Raw genomic sequence first — 12,794 nt, 5'->3', positions numbered from 1 at the left:
CCCGAAACCGGTCCCAGGATGCTTGTTTCCGGTCCAGTGAGGACCTGGCTTGACAGTTCGGCTGGACTGTTCCCATGAGGAACAGGGTCAAGACTGATTTGCATATGGCTGGGTCCCAACTGGGGTGGCATGGTAAACAAAAGAACGATGGATTAAACCCAGATCTGTGACTGGGGGTGAGTGTTTGACAATGTTCAGCATTCCGTCCATCACTTGTTTCGTTTTGCTTTGTCGCCCTAAGTGGGAAGGGTATGCCCAGACGTGGGTCCCGTGCTTCCCATGCCACTGGATTCAAGCTAGCCTGGCTGATGAGGGGTGAAACCCCGAAACCGGTCCCAGGATGCTTGTTTCCGGTCCAGTGAGGACCTGGCTTGGCAGTTCGGGCTGGACTGTTCCCATGAGGAACAGGGTCAAGACTGATTTGCATATGGCTGGGTCCCAACTGGGGTGGCATGGTAAGCAAAAGAACGATGGATTAAACCCAGATCTGTGACTGGGGGTGAGTGTTTGACAATGTTCAACATTCCGTCCATCACTTGTTGTTTTTGCTTTGTCGAACGAGAGATATGACATTTTAAATAATTAGTGTTTTCTAGCGCATAGAAACTAAAAGCACTAATCTGGTCATCTGGTCACACTCGACCGAGGCAAAGTCAAAGTTTGAGGCCGACCACGATGGAGCCCTGCTCGGTTACAGCAAGCGGGATCCCTCAATCAAAAGTTTACCTTTGGAGTTAGAAGCAGATTTAACAGCCTCCAGCGCCACTTTAGTTCCGCAATAGCATCATTTTTTTCACACTAAGGGGATGCTAAAGTGGCTTTTTCCCCACGCCATATTTACAAAGTGGCTCAATGCATGCATTGCACCACTTTGTCAGCCCTTGCGCCACATTATGCCTGCACCAGGCATAATGTATACAAGGGGGGCTTTCCCCGTTAGGTGGGGGACAAAAAATAGTGCATTTTTTCAGCAATTTTAATGCCTGCTCAGAGCAGGTGCTACTCCTGCAGAGTACATCAATAGAGTAAAAGAAAATTACGCTATTGCCCCTACCCCGCTCCATGTTGCACTGTATTTTAAATACAGTGCACACCTGGTGGCAGTAAGGGGCGCTACGGGGCACAAGGAAAGTCATGCTGCACATCCATGGGTGTCCTCCGGGGGGGTGAGGGTGGCAGGAGGGTCCCTGGGGGCAGGGAAGGGCACCTCTGGATTCCTTCCATGGTCAGAGACCATGGAAGTGAGCCCACAGGTCCCTTAACGCCTGCCCTCACCCAGGCGTTAAAAAACAGCGCACATAAGGCTGTGCGCCATTTTTCAAGGCCCGCCCCATCCTGTGCGTTAACATGACGCAGGAGTATAAATAAGAAGCAGAGGCCTTAAAGTCATTTTTTGGGCTGGAACGCCTACCTTGCATGTCATTAACACAAGGCAGTTTCCCGCATCCAAAAAATGATGCACACAGAGGAATTTTGACATCCACAGGCTCGGGCGTCAAAGTTTAAATATGGTGCATGGTTTACGCTGAATATGTGTCAAAATTGTTGACGCACATTCAGCGCAAACAGAGTATAAATATGCCCCTCAGTCTTTTACTTGAAGATTTTCTTCAGCAGGACAAAGTCACCAATCCTATACGACGTCCCTGGAGCCCTCTTTCAATACGCGTCGCAGGAGACCTTCTTCTTTCGGACATAAATGATCTTTCAAGATGATCTTTCAAGATGGAAATCTTTGTCCGGGCCGAAGTTGATTTTGGATCTGACATCCATGGAGCCCTTCTCAGATGTGCTGTGCGGGAAGTCCCTGTAAACTTTTTACGTTCAGACTGTGTCACTTTATCACTTTTTGGGATTTTATTTATTCCAATAGGGGTTGACTCTCCACAGCAAGCCAATTTCAATGCAAGGCCATCAGATCATCTTTCCAGGAGCAGCCAATGAAATCCTGGAATTCTGGGGCTCCGGAGCTTTTTATCGAGATGAACCTGCAAGTCAAACCGGGTCTCGGTTTGTGGTTAGCCGACTTGACTCACCACAGCGGGTCTGTCCCTTTATGGAGCATTTTTCCAAAAGTTCTCCAGTCTTCTCCAGACTTCTGGATCTTCTTCCAGGAGGTCTTTGAAGTTTCTTTTGGAACCCAAAGCTCACCTCAAGGTTCCAGAAACTCTGAGTTTCTCTTTGAGGTTCTTTTTGAGGGCTAGGACTCCAACTCCCAGAATGCACCTGGCTCATACTCAAAAATGACCACTGGACTGCGGTCAGGTCCTTCAGGACTTGATGCAGGGGACTCTGATGAGCTATTTTTCACCTGTAGCAAGCAGAGAATCCATTCTTGAACCAGTTAAAGGCAGGCAAAGTACTTTTTGTGATGAAAACCAAGCATGTAGCTGGTGCAGTCCTTTAAAGTGCAGTGTCCAGGTGCAGGTCAGGGATCCAGCAGAGCAGTGCTTCTTCTTCTGATGTTGCTCCTTGTAGAGATCTGAGGTGTGGGTGCAGCTCTGCCAACTTTATCCTTGCTCCTGGGGTGAAAAGCAGGAGGGGGCAATTGTCCCATCACAGGCAGGCCACTACCCTCCTGGATGACTTCCTGTGAAGTGTGGCAAAAATCAATCCCAGGGAGCAACATTCCTTAAAAATAAAAAATGGCTGAAACTGAATTTTGGAGGCTTGGTCTGGCTGAGCCCACCCACTGGTGTGGATAAACATCCTTAACATACCCCTCTCCTGCCCTCTCCTAATCTAATCAAGAGGGCACCTGTTTGTGTGCATTTTCAATAAATGGGGGAGGTCCTGAGCTGCTACAAATGTTCTTCCCTCCTTTGAAGATCATTTTGGCTGCTTTCCCCATCCTGTTCCTCCATCTGCTGAGGCAGATCTACTCCCCAAAGCACTTCCTTTGTCTTCTGCCCAGGTGACTTCATACCTCATCAAGGCAGCCTGCCAGGCTGCCAGAGGCTGGCCAGTCAGAGAAGGGCACTGCAGAGCTCCAAGTGATAACTTTTAGGATTAATTCTAAAACTCATTCCAGGTGAAAGTTATATTAAATTCAACAGTGGCAAGTTGTTGTATTTATTATAACATTACATTTGAAACCAAACTTGACAGGTCTAACTCCTTTAGAGACTTTATTGATTAAAATAAAGTCTCCCCATTTTAGCCGATGGAACCTATTCATTACAATGAGGAAAAAACAAATGTGGCTATTTTTCCTCACCAGGGCATACAAAACATATTTTATAAGGTCTCTGCTTATAGTTACACTGCACCCAACTCTGGGGGTAAATAAGGCACCCTTCAGGGGTGACTTATATGTAAAATTACGGTAGTCAAGACTTTGGGAGTACTTTCAATTGCAAAATTGAATTTGCATTTAACTTTAATTTAAAAGCAGCCAGCAAGACAGGCCTGCTTTTAAATTGACCCTGTGCACCTCAGCAGTGTACCTACAGGACCCCAGCATAGTTACCTATGTTGGAGTTCATAAACTAACATGCCTTAATATATGTTAGGGAATTATAGGTAGGTTGGTACTGTCAATTATAATTAGCCTAATTTGCAGACTCATTTTATTCAGAGCACAGACCCTGGAACTGGTTAGCAGTACCCAGGGCACCACCAGAGTCAAGAAAACACCAGCAAAAAGTAAGAAATAGTGGCAAAAAGTTAGAGGACTTCTGCAATCAGCCCAGTTTTCTCACAATGTTTCAAACAGGTGTTCATCTCCACTATAGTCATTGAAATAGATATGTATAGCTCACTTTTTAATCAATATATATATGGTGTCACCAGATGACTACAAGTACCTTGATGCCCTGTTTTTTGAACTGCAAAACAATAGTGCAATGTAGTGTTGCACCAAATTCCTTTACTTCCATATGTGCACACATCTCAAAAACGTGTACATTTGACAGTCACCATTGTGCTATAGATTAAAAAGTTACTTGCTGTGTACCTCAGGCATCTTGACACCTCTAAGCTACACTGAAGTGATACAAATGCTCACATAATTCATAGTCTGTTGAATCCAAGATTTCCTACCATGTTATGTAGCTGCATCCATACAAAATTTACTTGCATTGTGCAGATGACGGCCAACGACAGTTACAATATTAAGTTGAACCCCAGTTTTCTTAATTTTCCCTAGCCTGCTAGGATTTGGAATGGTCCAGTATTCTAATCTACTCACCACTGTGTTGGGTTGAATGTTTTGTACATGTAATGTATAATTCAGAAGTAACACTTTTGCATTTCAGGACATCTCTACATTGTCATCACTGGAGTTGGCATCTGTGTAAATCAGCCTGGAGGTGCAAAACAATATAAATCACAAAGGCCTAATCAGTTTATCAGTCTGTTTTTCTTTTTTTTAGGTTGCCCCATTTGTAGATAAAGATACACATGATGCACAAATTACATATTCATTGCATAATCTCTGCATTCTTTTCAAGTCCAACCCTGAGGGCCAGTGGACCACCATCTGCCGCCCAAAAAACCTCCACTGAAGACCAGGATCTAGCCTTCATTGAGGCTCCATTCCTGCCAGTCTGGATGGTCAGGAGCCAACTGGTCTATCTGATCTGTCTGGCCAGACAGTTCCAGAGAGTCACACTGGGCCCACGCCTACACCTCCCACCCCAGCAGCAACACCATCTCAGCCTGAGGACACCTCTAATTACTGTGTACTGAGGAGCTACATACCAATCCTGTGCCCCCAGTCTTGGCTGCTGCTGAGACAAAATCCACACTTCCTCCAGTTGTGCTAGGACCCATTGCGATGGGGCACACTGCCTCAAGGGCTCAGGGTAGTGGGTCTAGGGGTTGTGGGAGTGGATCTATGGGCCAGTAAGGTGAGACCACTGGCAACTTTGTCATCCAGACCACTATTGACTGAGTCTTGGGAGCAGTACAACAGTCCCAAAACATGATGAGGTAGGTTGTACCTAAGTTCCAGGATATCAAAGAGATGCAGAGGAAACTCATGTTGAAACTACAAAACCACAATAACAAAATGAGCTTCCTCACTATGGTACTTTATGACACCTACCACCGTGTAAGCAGGGCATTTCCCATTCCATCTGCCCTGTCTGTGTTCCCTCTACTTCTGGCCCAAGTACACCACTGCTAGCCACTTACAGGGAGACCCTGCCACATGAAGAGCCTGCTCCTCCAATACCAGTCTCTGCACCTGTGCCCCCTCTCATCCATGGTGGAGACGTCATATGGACCACCAGGAGAGGATAGCAAGACCTCCACAATCACTTCCAAGATATGCAGATCCTAATTCCTCCAGTGTGTGTCTGCCATTAACTGTGTGGACTATTTCAGGGATATATTTAACTTTTCTGAGTACTGTTGTAATTTGTACATTAGAATCCAAACAGTTTTTGGCTCTACTATGATGCTTTCATCCACCATGATAGCATTTGGCCCTTATTATAACCCTGGAGGTCAGTGATAAAGCGGCGATAATACCGCCAACTGGCTCACAGTAACAAAAAGGGAATTATGACCACAGTGGAAACCACCCACACAGACAGTCACTTTAACACACCGTCCGCCACGGCGGTAGCAACAAACACCGTAGCAGTAACCGCCAACAGCCAGGCTGAAGACAATGTACCACCCACAATATTACAACATGCCTATCCACCACCTTTTTTGAGGCAGTACCAATGACATCAAAAGCACAGCAGAAACAGTACACAGAAGGCAAAGTACTCACCTCTGGAGTCTCAGGGGAGAACCACACAGCCATGGAGCCCGAGTTGCAGGTGTTTTCCATGCTCGTCTAGCTCCTTCTTCACTATGAACATAAACGCTGGCGAAGTCGACCACAGTGAGTACAGTCGCCTAGCACACAAGGAGGGAGGGAGGAAAAAGAGAGTGCCACATACAGGCAACACCCCTTCCCACAACACCAGACACACAAGCAGATGCAGTGAGAAAACATATTTACCCCGTACCCCTCAGGAATAATGCAAGGACAAAAGGAATTGATTAAAGTGAGTGTAATAAGGCAAAATAGTATAAATATGTGCTTCAAATTAAAAATGTATATACATATTTACAAATGGAGGGACACTGCCCAGTCCACAATGTCCGTGGGCCACATTGCCACATCACATTGACCAAGGCCCCACTTGACTCCTGCTGCAGGGGCATCAAGTTGAAAATACACAGGCACCTCAGGGGGATGGCGAACAGGGAGCTCCTCAGCTGACAGATGGTACAACGCCACTGGTCCTGGAGGGGGCTACATGTCCTGTACAATGTCCTGGGGAGTGCAAGGCCACAGTCTCTCAAGTGTGTGGTTTGCCCACTGCTTGGTCCTGGGGAGTGCAAATCCACAGTCTCTCTAGTGGGTGGTTTGCCCACTGCTTGATCCTGGGGAGTGCAAGGCCACAGTCTTTCTAGTGGGTGTCTCTCAAGTGGGTGGTTTGCCCACTGCTTGGTCCTGGGGAGTGCAAGGCCACAGTCTCTCTAGTGGATAGCTTCTTCCACTGGTTCTGAAGGGGGCTTTGTGCCCAGTGTGCTTCATCCTGGGAAGGATGGGGTGAGTGGATGGCTTCTTCCACTGGTTCTGGAGGGGGCTTTGTGCCCAGTGTGCTTCGTCCTGGCAAGGAGGGGGTGAGTGGATGGCTTCTTCCACTTGTTCTGGAGGGGGCTTTGTCCCCAGTGATGCTGATCTTTGGGAGTGCAAGGTCACAGTCTCTCACCTGGGTGTCACACACACAGGATTTGCATGGTCCAGGACGCACTACAGTCCATGGAGGCAGGACTACACACTGCCTGCCGGCAGTGACGTCTGCTCAGTGGTGGCAGTAGCGGGGCTGGTGTCGGGCCTGGCAGTGGTGGGGGGAGTCTCCTACCCATCCCCTGCAGCCTCGGATGGCTGCCCACTGAGGCTGCTGGCGGTGCTGGCAGTGGCGGGGGAACACCTGCCCATCCCTTGCAGCCTTGGATGGCTGCCCACTGCGGCTGCTGCTGCCGATGGCGGTGCTGGTAGCAGTGCTGGTGGCGGTGCTGTTGTCGGGAATGCCAGTGGTGGGTGGAGGCTCCTGCCTGTCCCCTGCAGTCTCGGATGGCGGCCCACGGGGGCTGCTGCTGCCGGTGACGGTGCTGGTGGCGGTGCTGTTGTCGGGAATGCCAATGGTGGGGGGAGGTTCCAGCCCTTCCCCTGCAGCCTCGGACAGCTGAACCACCATGGCTGGTAGTGGGAGCTTAAAATCAGCACCAGGCATACTGTCCTTCCTGCCTACAGGGGCAGGCCCCTTCCCCTTGCCCTTCGTAGCTGGTGGTGCCTCCTTGCCCTTCACCTTGACAGCTGGTGGTGCCTCCTTGCTGTTGCCCTTGGCCGCTGGTGGTGCCTTCTTGCCCTTCACCTTGGCAGCTGGTGGTGCCTCTTTGCCCTTCACCTTGGCAGCTGGTGCAGGCACACTGTCAGTGCTGATGGCTGATTCCCCGGAGCCTCTCCCACCTGCAGTAGCTGCTGACACTACTGTGGCTGTGGCCGTGGACTGGGTGGCTGAGGTGCTTGCCTGGGTTCTGACCACCCTAGTCTGACATGAAGGATGGGTGGGAGGGGTAGGGGAGAGGTCAATGGTAGAGAGAAAAAGCTTCTTAGGGACACTGGGACGGGAAGAGGGTGAAGGTTTGGGAGTGGAGGAAGAGGGAGTAGTGGTAGGAGGTGTCAGTTTGCTGTGTTTGGGTGCAGGTTCATGTGCCTGATGCTGTTGTGAGGTGGATGGCTGTTGGCTGTCTGAGTGCTTGCGTTTGTGTACTTTGGGAAGAGGGGGCACAAACACAGTGGGCGAGGACACAGGGAATGTGTGCATGGATGTGGGGGTGGTGACCACCAGTGAGGGGTGAGTAGTGATAGGCGTGATGGTGATGGCAGTAGTGGATGAGGATGTAGTGCATGCAGGTGTGAGTGGAGATGCTACTGGGGGGCTGGTGAATGATGAGGGGGAGGGGGACACCGTGGAGGCGGTGGGTGTTGTCATGTCTGCATCTGGATGGTGTTTGTGTGAGTACCTGTGGGATTATGTACGGTACTTGTGTTTGCCTGAGCCATTCCTGTGTGTTGTCTTGGGTGCATGCTGGTCTGATTGTGTGCTTGGGATAGGTTGGGGATCAGGGGAATGGGACTGGGCAGAGGAAGTGTGAGGGGGAGGCTAGAAGCAGGGATAATGGCTGCCATCAGGGAGGAGGCCAGAGCCTGGATTGACCTCTGTTGGGCCGCCATGCCAGAATGAATGCTCTCCAGGAATGCATTTGTTTGTTGCAAATGTGAATGGCATGCACTATGGTTAACTGCCCATCAGAGATGGATCACAGGAGGTCAATAGCCTCCACACTCAAGGCAGCAGGGCTAACTCAGGCAGGGCCTGAGGAGCCTGGGGCGAAGGAGATACCCACCCTCCTGTGTGAGCGGGCACAGGAAACACACTGAGGGGCTGCTGGGAGGACAGTGCTGGTAGTGAGAGTGGCTGCTGTACCTGTAGTTGGGGTGGCCACAGAGTTAATCACCACCACCAGGGAGCTTCCATCCCACTGGTACCCTCAGCGTCGGTGGACTTGGCCTCCTGGGCCATATGGGATGCAGCTCCCTCCATTGCCAGTGCCTCTGCTCCTCTGCCAGATAATGCTAATGCACAGAAGGACAGGGTGACAAAACAAAAAGGGGGGGGAGACAAAAGATACACTTGGTGAACAACTGCACCAACACCACAGTTGGCGTACACAGCATCCTCACACAGGGAACAGGCCTACGCACTATGCAATGCATTACCAGTCACAATGCTAGTCAGCGGCCCAAGGACAGGAATACCTAACTCCAATAGCAGCATACCCCACACCAACAGCTTTATCAGCCCCTGCCCAACATGGGTCCTACCCTGCAATGTCCGGCCTGTCCTAGGGGCACCCACAGACCCACATCCCCCACCTGGAGACATCCCCACCATGTGCAAGTAGTATATTGGTGTTGGAAGGTGGGTCATTAGTTGTGTGGCCTGCACAAGTAAAGTGTCCGCACACGACCGCCACTGGGAACCAAACACCCCATTGTAGCGCTTGACTCTCATAGGGTAGCGTTGCAGAGCAGTCCAAGGCTTACTCAAAGGAGGTGGTGTGGGCTAGTAATCCCCATTCACGAGCAAACAAGCAGGACCCTCAATAAATGATTGTCCAGTCTGTGCTTTTTCTTTTGATAAAGTAAAAGTACATTTATTATTCACACACACTACTCAATACTATGCAACAATCTACAAATATATACAAAGTAATGGAATCACTCTGGGCGAACATTGTGTAATCTCTCATGTCTCCTCAAGGGAGAATATAATCCAACAATCCACATGGCAAAACAATCCCCAGTGGTCCCCTTGCGACATTTGAACATTTGAGAGTATTCAACATTGGACAGTACAGTGAAATGAATACACCTACTTTTGCAATTCAATACTTCTATCTTGCCAAGAGATGGCTGTCAGTGTCATTATTCAAATTAGCATAATCAGGGAACCGATAGGACCATATTCAAGCACTATAACCATTGAATTCATTTTAGATTACTTTGGGATTACTCCTAATGGATCATAAAATAACAGTTCAATAAATTGGGAAATGCCAGCCTACACCTCCAGTAGGCACCCTTCCAAGCAGGAACAAAAGCTCACATAAGCTTGTGCTCCAAACACCAGTCGAACCCTTGGGTGGGGACACCAACCGATGTTGGGGGGAAGCTCTGCTGCTCCTGCAGCTCCCCCTGTCTATGGGCATGCACTTGGTGGTGGCCCCATCTCCCTGGGACCACCACATGCTGTTTTGGGTGCTCAAGCTGCGGCCCCTGCCCCGCAAAGCATGCTGGGGCAGCTGCATAGGTGATGAGCGGCTTTCCCGCTGCGCTGGGGAGAGCCGCTGTGCCGCCGCGCTGACATTCCTCCAGGGGGGAGGTGCCGGTCCCACCCAGACATCCCCTTGTGATGCAAGGGCTCCCTCGTTGGACGCGGTAAGGCTTGCTGCCGGACGGGCTGCTCGGGGGAGTGCAGCGGCACTCCCCCCTTCCTCCCAGCAGTTTCGCGGACCCGGGATGGGGTCTGGGTCCCCTCCTCGTCGTGGCAGGGAGTGTGACGGCGCTCCCCGAGGCCCTCCTCTTCTCAGGGCCCCGGAATGGGGTCTGGGGCACCTCCGGGCATTCTGTCGCGCCCCCCGACTTCACTTCTGCTGGGGGACCCAGAATGAGGCCTGGCCCCCCCCCTTGGCATTCCTTCATGGGGAGCCCGACGGTGCTACCTGGCTTTTGCTTCTGCTGGGGGTGCGCGACAGCACCCCCCCACTCCTCGATCAATCCCGGGGCCCCTCCACGCATATTCGCGGGAAGCGCAACTACGCTCTCCGGCTTGGCTTCGCCACAGGGGACCCTGGGATGGGGGTCCAGGGTCCCTTCACACTGCGGCACAGGGGTGCATGACTGTGCCCCCCATCAGATAAAAATGGGCCAGGCTTCACAGGGCCTCGGGATGGGGTCCAGGGCCCCTTCCTCTTCTGAGAGGGGGAGTGTGACGGCACTCCCCTTGCTCCTCTTCCTCCTGGGGCAGCCCCCAGGCCATGGCCCACCCTGGGGGCACAGCCTCGAGCAGCTGCGGAGCTCCACGCCCCTCATAGCTGATTTTCCAAAGGTCAAAGGTCGCCATCCTTTTTCCTGTGATATCTTGTGCCCCCAAGGGCCGATTTTCGTCATTCTTGTGTCGTTTCGCTCCTGGTGACAAGCCCTTGCCACCAGGAGCACTCCCCTTAGGCCTCCTGGCCTCAAAGGGTCCCAGATCATAGGGAGCCAGTCCCACTGACTCCCTGCACCAATCTTTCCTCTAGGTTCCCTCTTTTTCTTCTGGGCAGTGCTCTCTCCTTGAGCTAGCCCAGTCCTTCCCCCAACTAGTCCTCTGGGGGGGTAAGCGGACAAGCTTGCCTGGCCTTGGCATTCGCCTCAGTGGCCTGGAATCCTTCAGGGGCAGGGTCCCTGCCCCAAGGACCGTCAGGAGGTTCTTCCTTCCAGTTCTCCATGACGTCTGTCTGCAGTCCCAGTGTCCAGCAGTGAAGCACAGCCAAGAGAGAGAGCTCTCCCCTGTGCAGGACCTTTTAAGTGGGGGCGGAAGTGTCCAGCAGGTCTGCAATCAATCAATCACATTTATAAAGCGCGCTACTCACCCATAAGGGTCTCAAGGCGCTGGGGGGGAGGGGGTCAGTGCTCGAAGAGCCAGGTCTTGAGCTACCTTCTGAAGGGGAGGTGTTCGGGTATGGCACGAAGGTGACTGGGCAGGGAGTTCCAGGTCTTCGCTGCCAGAAAAGAGAAGGATTTTCCTCCGGCGGTGGTTTTGCGGATGCGGGGAACGGCTGCCAAGGCCTGACCGGTGGAGCGCAGAGTGCGCGGAGGGGTGTAGAAGGAGACGCGGGAGTTGATGAGTTTGGGTCCGAGGTTTTAGAGGGCTTTGTGTGCGTGGGTGAGGAGTCTGAAGGTGATCCTCTTGTTGACCGGGAGCCAGTGGAGTTTTCTCAGGTGTCCGGAGATGTGGTGGTGGCGAGGTATGTCCAGGATGAGTCGTGCTGCGGCGTTCTGGATCCGTTGAAGTTTCCTCTGCAGCTTGGTGGTGATGCCGGCGTACAGAGTGTTCCCGTAGTCCAGGCGGCTGGTGACGAGGGCGTGGGTGACGGTCTTCCTGGTGTCGATGGGGATCCAGCGGAAGATCTTGCGGAGCATGCGGAGGGTGTTGAAGCACGCTGAGGTCACCGAGTTGACCTGTCTGGTCATCGAGAGGGAGGAGTCCAGGATGAAGCCGAGGTTGCGTGCGTGGTTGGTCGGTTGGGGAGTGCTGCCTAGGGCGGGGGGCCACCAGGAGTCGTCCCATGCGGAGGGGGTAGGGCCGAGGATGAGGACCTCCGTTTTATCTGTGTTCAGTTTCAGTCGGCTGTCTGTCATCCAGGTCGCTACTTCCTTCATGCCGTCGTGCAGTCTGGTCCTTGCTGATGTGGGGTTGTTGGTGAGGGATAAGATGAGCTGGGTGTCGTCGGCGTAGGATATGATGTCGAGTCCGTGTTTGCGTGCGATGTTTGCCAGGGGGGTCATGTAGACGTTGAATAGGGTGGGGCTGAGGGAGGATCCTTGGGGTACGCCGCAGATGATCTCCGTGGCTGCGGATCTGAAGGGGGGGAGGCGGACTCTCTGGGTCCTTCCGGAGAGGAAGGAGATGACCCATTCCAGGGCCTTGCCTCTGATGCCGGCGCTGCAGAGGCGGTCTATCAGGGTGCGGTGGCAGACCGTGTCGAAGGCTGCAGAGAGATCCAGGAGAATGAGGGCCACGGTTTCACCCTTGTCGGTCAGGGCTCGGATGTCGTCCGTGGCTGCGATGAGGGCGGTTTCGGTGCTGTGGTTGGCCCTGAATCCGAACTGAGTGGAGTCGAGGGAGTCGGAGGTTTCCAGGGCGGCGGTGAGTTGAGCGTTGACGATTTTCTCAATCACTTTGGCGGGGAACGGTAGGAGGGAGATAGGCCGGAAGTTTTTGAGTTCGGTGGGGTCTGCTGTAGGTTTCTTTAAGAGGGCGTTGAGTTCTGCGTGTTTCCAGCTTTCAGGGAAGGTAGCAGTGGTGAGGGAGGCGTTGATGACGTCTCGGAGGTGGGGTGCGATGATGTTGTCGGCCTTGTTGTAAATGTGGTGAGGACAGGGGTTGGAGGGTGATCCCGAGTGGATCGAGTTCATGACGCGGGTGGTTTCCTCGGTGGTGGTAGGGTTCCAG

Source organism: Pleurodeles waltl, chromosome 8 (assembly GCF_031143425.1).
Source record: "Pleurodeles waltl isolate 20211129_DDA chromosome 8, aPleWal1.hap1.20221129, whole genome shotgun sequence".
Lineage (NCBI taxonomy): Eukaryota > Metazoa > Chordata > Amphibia > Caudata > Salamandridae > Pleurodeles > Pleurodeles waltl.
The sequence above is the reverse complement of the archived record's forward strand: the minus strand, read 5'-3'. Positions refer to the sequence as shown.